This window comes from Triplophysa rosa, linkage group LG14, assembly GCF_024868665.1.
Source record: "Triplophysa rosa linkage group LG14, Trosa_1v2, whole genome shotgun sequence".
Taxonomy (NCBI): domain Eukaryota; kingdom Metazoa; phylum Chordata; class Actinopteri; order Cypriniformes; family Nemacheilidae; genus Triplophysa; species Triplophysa rosa.
This window is the reverse complement of record NC_079903.1, coordinates 1,942,071-1,949,243: the sequence shown is the minus strand read 5'-3', so window position 1 is coordinate 1,949,243 and position 7,173 is coordinate 1,942,071.

Below are 7,173 nucleotides of genomic sequence, written 5' to 3'. Positions count from 1 at the left end.
TAATAAGTAGAAAAAAACGGATGGTGGGTTTCTATAGGGGCCATCCCACTCTATATGCACACCATATATGGACTTATTTTACCGTGGCGTTTTGGAGAAATACACATTTTTCCACTTCAATTGCATATAGAAACATTATTTCTAATAGGTAGAAAAAAACTGATGATGTTTTTCTGTAGGGGCCATACCACACTATATGCACACCATATATGGACTTATTTTACTGTAGCATTTTGGAGAAATACACATTTTTCCACTTCAAATGCCTATAGAAACATTATTTCTAATAAGTAGAAAAAACTGATGGTGGGTTTCTATAGGGGCCATCCCACACTATATGCACACCATATATGGACTTATTTTACTGTAGCGTTTTGGAGAAATACACATTTTTCCACTTCAAATGCCTATAGAAACATTATTTCTCATAAGTAGAAAAATATGATGGTGGTTTAAGTAGGAGCCATACCCCACTATATGCACACAATATGGATTTATTTCACTGTACCGTTTTGGAGAAATACAATATTTTCTACTGTCAAATGCCTATAGAAACTATATTTCTAATAAGTAGAAAAAAACTGATGGTGGGTTTCATAGGGGCCATCCCACTCTATATGCACACAATATGGATTTATTTCACTGTAACCTTTTTTGAGAAATACAATATTTTCTACTTCAAATGCCTATAGAAACTATATTTCTAATAAGTAGAAAAAAACTGATGGTGGGTTTCTATAGGGGCCATCCCACTCTATATGCACACCATATATGGACTTATTTTACTGTGGCGTTTTGGAGAAATACACATTTTTCCACTTCAATTGCGTATAGAAACTATATTTCTAATAGGTAGAAAAAAACTGATGGTGGATTTCTATAGGGGCCATCCCACACTATATGCACACCATATATGGACTTATTTTACTGTAGCATTTAGGAGAAATACACATTTTTCAAATTTGGAAGCCTATAGAAACATTTTTTTCTAATAAGTAGAAAAAACTGATGGTGGTTTCTTAGGGGCCATCCCACACTATATGCACAAATATATGGAATTATTTTACTGTAGCGTTTTGGAGAAAACACATTTTCCAACTTCTAAATGCCTATAGAAACATTATTTCTAATAAGTAGAAAAACGATGGTGGTTTCTATGGGAGCCATCCCACACTATATGCACACCATGTATGGATTTATTTTACTGTAGCGTTTTGGAGAAATAACACATTTTTCCAACTTCGAAATGCCTATAGAAACATTATTTCTAATAATAGAAAAACTGATGTATGGTTTCTGTAGGGGCCATCCCACACGATATGCACACCATATATGGACTTATTTTTCTCATTTTGGAGAAATATGCATTTTTCTACTTCAAAGGCCTGTAGAACAGTAAAAAGAAATGTCTTGGTTACGGATGTAACCTCGGTTCCCTTTCTTGTCGGTCTCTCGACGTTGTGCCGAACCGACAGAATGGGGTTCCTATGGAAAACGCCACAGCACTGAGCCGCATCACAATCTCTGCGGAGCGACGTTGACTGGCCTGGGCGAGTCAGACGAACACGCTAACGCGAAATTATGACCCTCCAGTGGAGAGGAAGGGGGACCCAGAGCTTTACACAAAGTTGGGAAGCCCCTGTCACCGGCCGTCACGGGCGGAGGCCTAGTTCTCTAAATGGCGAGAAGCCGCCCGGCACCGTACGGGCCACTGGGTAAGCATTAGTCCCCCCAGGGGAAATACGCTGCAGAGCCCACTACCTACCGTAGGGAGGAATTAGTGAAGACACCACATGGTCTCAACCATCAGGGCAGAACTCATGGGAAGGATGTGCGGACTGCAGGAGTTAACCGCAAGGTGGGAGTCCACCTGGGGAGGTCATGGGTTGCCAAGGTGGGAACCATTCATGAGGATACATCAGACGGAACAGCCCACGGAGGGGGGGTTACCACGTCTGGAGCACTAGGTCCGGTTAGAGCCATCTGGGAGATAACTCAACTGTCCCCCGGCCTAAGGGGGCAGGGCTGCTCTGCCCAGCCTGTCCCCTGGAAGGGTGCTTAGTGATGGATGGAATGCCTGTTCTTTACCCAGTGGGGGAAAGAGGGGAGGAATAATAGCCGCTGATCCCCCTAAGGAAGGGGGAAGGGCTTTCACAGGCGTATGCCCTACCAGCTGCCGGTCCCACACCTTGCCAGGATGCGGGCTGACACCGGTTCTGCACGTAGGTATTAGAACCTCACGGAGTTGTTGGGCATAGCCCAACCCGCAGCTCTGCAGATGTCTGCCAGAGTGGCGCCCAGAGCCAGTGCCCATGAGCGGTGTGCCTCACTCCCAACGGGCAGGGGCAAAATGAGATCGGTATGCCCTAACAAGGGCATCCACGATCCAGTGCGCCAGCCTCTGTTTGGAGACAGCCCTCCCTTCTGCTGACCTCCGAAACAGACAAAGAGCTGCTCAGAGCTTCTGGGCTCTGCGTGCGGTCCAAGTAGAGGCGCCGTGCGCGTACTGGACACAACACGGATAGGTTGGGTCTTCCTCCCCGGTGGGGAGCGCCTGCAGGTTCACCACCTGGTCTCTCGGGAGAGTGGTGGGAACTTTGGGCACGTAGCCAGGGCAGGGTCTCAAGATAACGTGAGAATCCCGGCCCCGAGTTCTAGGCAATCTGTGGACACGGAGGGTGCTTGCAGATCCCCTACCCTCTTGGAGGTGAGCGCCATGCGGAAAGCCGTCTTTATCAAGACTGAGAAAGAGCGGCAACCCGTAGAGGCTCGAAGGGGGCGGGGCCTCTTGAGGCCCGCCACCTAGGTCGCAAGAGGGTACGGGGCGCAGATAAGGTGGTCACCCTCTCGCGCCCCTTAGGAACCTAATGACCAGGTCGTGCTGTCCCAGAGGCTACCCAGCACTTGGGTCATGATGAGCGGCCTTAGCGGCTACATACATTCCCAGTGTGGAGGGGGAGAGGTTACTCCCCAGTCTCTCTTGAGGAAGGGACAGCTCGTACCCGACCGAGCAACTCCGTGGGTCTTCTCGCCGAGAAGAGCCCCAGGATGAGAAGAGGGGCCACCTATGGGCGTATAGCCGCCCAGTGGCTGAAGCCCTAGCCTGAGTGACGTCCCAACCAGACCGGGGGTGGGTCACTCAGGATCTCCTCGTCCCACTGCCTCTGGGAGGCCGCATGGGTGCAGGCTTCCTCGTCGCGGGTCTCGCGCCCCCCACGGGGGGTGAGCGGGGCCGCTCATGAGGACAGAGTCGAGTTCCCTACCGAGAAAGAGGACGCACTGCACCGGGGAGAGCTTGCTCTTCTCAGTTGACCTGTAGCCCCACCGATCTAGGTGCCGGAGCACCAGATCCCTGTGTGTACACAACAGATCTCGAGAGTGTGCCAAACTGAGCCAGTCGCCGAGATAGTTTAGTACCCGCACACCTCCTTCCCTAAGGGGAAGGAGGGCGGCTTCCACGACCTTCGTAAAGACTCGTGGAGACAGGGACAGACCGAAGGGGAGGACCCTGTACTGATATGCCCATCCCTCGACGGAAATATAGTTTCTATAGGCATTTGAAGTAGAAAATATTGTATTTCTCCAAAACGTTACAGTGAAATAAATCCATATTGTGTGCATATAGTGGGGTATGGCTCCTACTTAAACCCACCATCATATTTTTCTACTTATGAGAAATAATGTTTGTATAGTCAATTATATTGGAATAATATTTTTCAAACAAATTGCTTTCAAAAAACATACTGTAATTAAATCTGTTCAAATCCATGGGTACTGTAATTGCAAACTGCATAAACAGTTTTATTTGCAGGACAAAGGTCTAGAAGGCATTAAAATAATACATATTTAAGATACAGACAGAGACATTGGTTTCACAATATAACGTTACAGCAATCATAATGCAAACATTCGGAGGAAAAAACCTGCATAAATTACGACAAAAACGAGATATTCTAAACGTAAAACAAGAAATATGTTATTGACAAGAGACGCGGATCATCTACATTTAAATAAAGCTTTACAAGCGGTGTTCCTGTAATGTACCGTAAACCACTCAATAAGCGCGCATCTGAACCTAAACGGCGGCTGGCTTGACCGTGTATTTTCAAACCGCGGCTGGCTTGACCGCAGTCCACTGCTACCATTCTTTTTCGCCTACCAAAGGGCACCAGCCTGTGAGGGCAAATGGGCAGTGCAACGCGTTCGGGTTCCTGTTCGTCCGGGAGTTTCAAAGTAGAAATAACTATAATACGGGAGTTTCTCGGGAGAAATAACAAAATAAGAGGGTGGCGGGAGTATGTGTGAAAAACGGGAGAGTTGGCAGGTTTGCTCTGGATTCTCTGCCTAAGATCATGGTGTGGTACCATAGGTCTAAACAATCAGTATTTCCATTTAACTAAATCCTGTTCTTTCGCGTTCTTGTCTCTCAGTTTTCTTTTCAGCGCGGTACTGTGATTGCGCTTATCAGCCATAACTGCGGTAAACGTGACTGATAGAATCCACAAATAATCAATCAGGAAACGCCAATATGATTGACGGAAAGTTTAGCCAATTAAACGACATCCTTCCTTATATAAGGCAGTGCTATTGAATCGTGCTAGAACAATGAACAAAGTTTAAATGAAAAATAAAATGACTGGCATACATCTAAACAAATCAAATGAACGAGAGCAGACGGGCCCCCTGAAGGGCGGGGCCCCTGGGCTGGAGCCCAATCATGTCCAATGGTAAGTCCGGACAACCACATGACAACGCTTAATGTCAAGCGCCGAAAAACATGCACTGAAGTTATGTAGATGGTTGATTATTTGTCAATGTAAGTATGTTTTCATAGATTAAAAATAGCTTTTAAAATACGCAAACTGGCAATATGAAAGCGATTTAAAACATCTCCCCTTAAAACACTATATTGGTCTTGACTATTTAAATAAAGTGTCGGTTAAAGGAATATGACCTGGCCTTATAAGAAATTCAGTCAGAAGACATTTTTTCACTTTAATCCATGAATGTACCTTGCGTGTTCTCCCGTACATTGCACATATAATACTTTGGCGTGTTTACATGAGCAACTCTTAAAATCTGCATAGGAAAGCTGTGATTTAGCCAAGTAACAGTTATTCTCGGTTTCTTTTGCTTGTTATCAGAAATAATCTACAGGCACTCTATTGTTTCTGAATGTGTACCGGTGTTGTGCCGAAAACACACTCCCCGCCAGATTATGCACCCCCTTCAATAACACGTGTCCGATTGGCTAATTCTAACCCCTCCCCACACCCAATCCTAATCCTAACCCCTCCCCTAACACCTAATCCTCACCCTAACCATTATGGGGAGGGGGGTGCATAATCTGGCAGGGAGTGTGTTTTCTGCACGACACCGGAAGTGAAGGGCAGTCCACGAACGCGCGCATGCGCAGTAACGTTTGTTTATGTCGTCACTTTGAAATCGTCTATAGTGTGTGGTTGATGTAGATGCAATGCATGTAATTTTTCTATGTTGTAGATAACATTAAGACGTTTTAAATGGGATGGTCTTTAGTGCAAAATATTTGCTCACTGGCACAGTAGCATCCATTTCGCCCCCTTGTGGCCGGGGATGAATCTGACAATGAAAATAATTTCTATTTATCTGAATGACAATTGCTGAGCTGGCGCACACAGCCCAAGGGGTCCATATTTGGCTGGTTAATGGTCTAGTTACTGGTACAATAGCTCCAGTTCTGGTTCTGGTAATGTGAACAGAATTAGTACTCCAAACACTGGCCGTACTGAACCGTATGTAGGCAAATCTATTTATGTGCTTTTATATTGACAGCCAAATATTCAATTGCAACAACTTATGAACCATCCATATCACATGAATGTATATATTTGTTACCCCTTTCTTCAAACGCCATTCAAATTTGAAATGTATAGGCCAATATCATGTTTAGGTAAAATTATACTTTTTGTTTCATTGATTTCATAGCAATATTTCTCCCATATTTCAAATAAGAATATTGATTCAAGTTGCATTTATTTGCAGAAGATGAAAACTGGAGAAACAGGTGAAAATAACAGAAAATATTTTTTCAGACCTCAAATACTGCAAAGAAACCAAGTTCATATTCACTTTTTAACAATACAAGAGTAATATTTGTACAGTTTTTAGGAAAATATTTTTTTTATATAATAACCTGGATTTTATCACAGTTTTCATGTGTCTTGTCATGCTGTCAGTCTTTCACATTGCTGTTGGATGACTTTATGTCACTCCTGAGGTTTGGTTTTGTTGAAGTTCATCTAGAAATGCTGATTAAATAAAAATGTGTAATTCTCTCTTAATATGGATGCTGCTATCGGTTGGTTATATAACAAAACAAACAAACTGTTGAATGCCTATTTTGTTTGTTTGTTTAAAAACATATTTTTTCATGTATATTGTTAGAGCCATTATTAGGACGCTAGGGGGCGTTCAAGTAATTATTTATATTGTATAAATTATGTTTTGAGGAGGCACAGGTGCTCCAGTGCGGAGGGGCAAACACATTTTGACCGTGCGTGCAGCCTTCATATGGTTGTAATGGCTATAATATTTCTGTTTCGAATTTGAAATTTGTTAAATTTTTCCTTCTTTATGTTTTTTTTGCTTCCAATATGTGGACAATAAATCAGTCAACCAGCCGGGGCGGCAGAAAAAAAACAGGATAACATTTTTGTAATCTTACATTTTTCAATAATTTACACCCGACTTTTTTTGCCGTATTTAAAAAAATCACGAAAATTCTGTAAAATGAAACAGTATATTTATATTTCATTAAACGCGGCTTATCCTAATCAAAAAATATAACCAGATCAAAATGCCTATAACTGAAAACAGTCTGTTAAAGTGATAGTTCACCCGAAAATAACGATTCTGTCATCATTTAGCCTACTCACCCTTTTGTCATTTCAGACCTGTATGACTTTCTTTCTTCCACAGAACAAGAAGATAAAATGTGTAAAATGTGATAAAATCTTGTTAACTGGACCCCATTCACTTGCATTGGTTTTGTATCCATATAGAAGTGAATGGGGTCCAGTATTATTCGCTTACCAACATTCTTCAAAATATCTTCTTTTGTGTTCTGCAGAAGAAAGAAAGTAAAAAAGATTTGAGGGTGAATACACGATGACAGAATTTTCATTTTTGAAT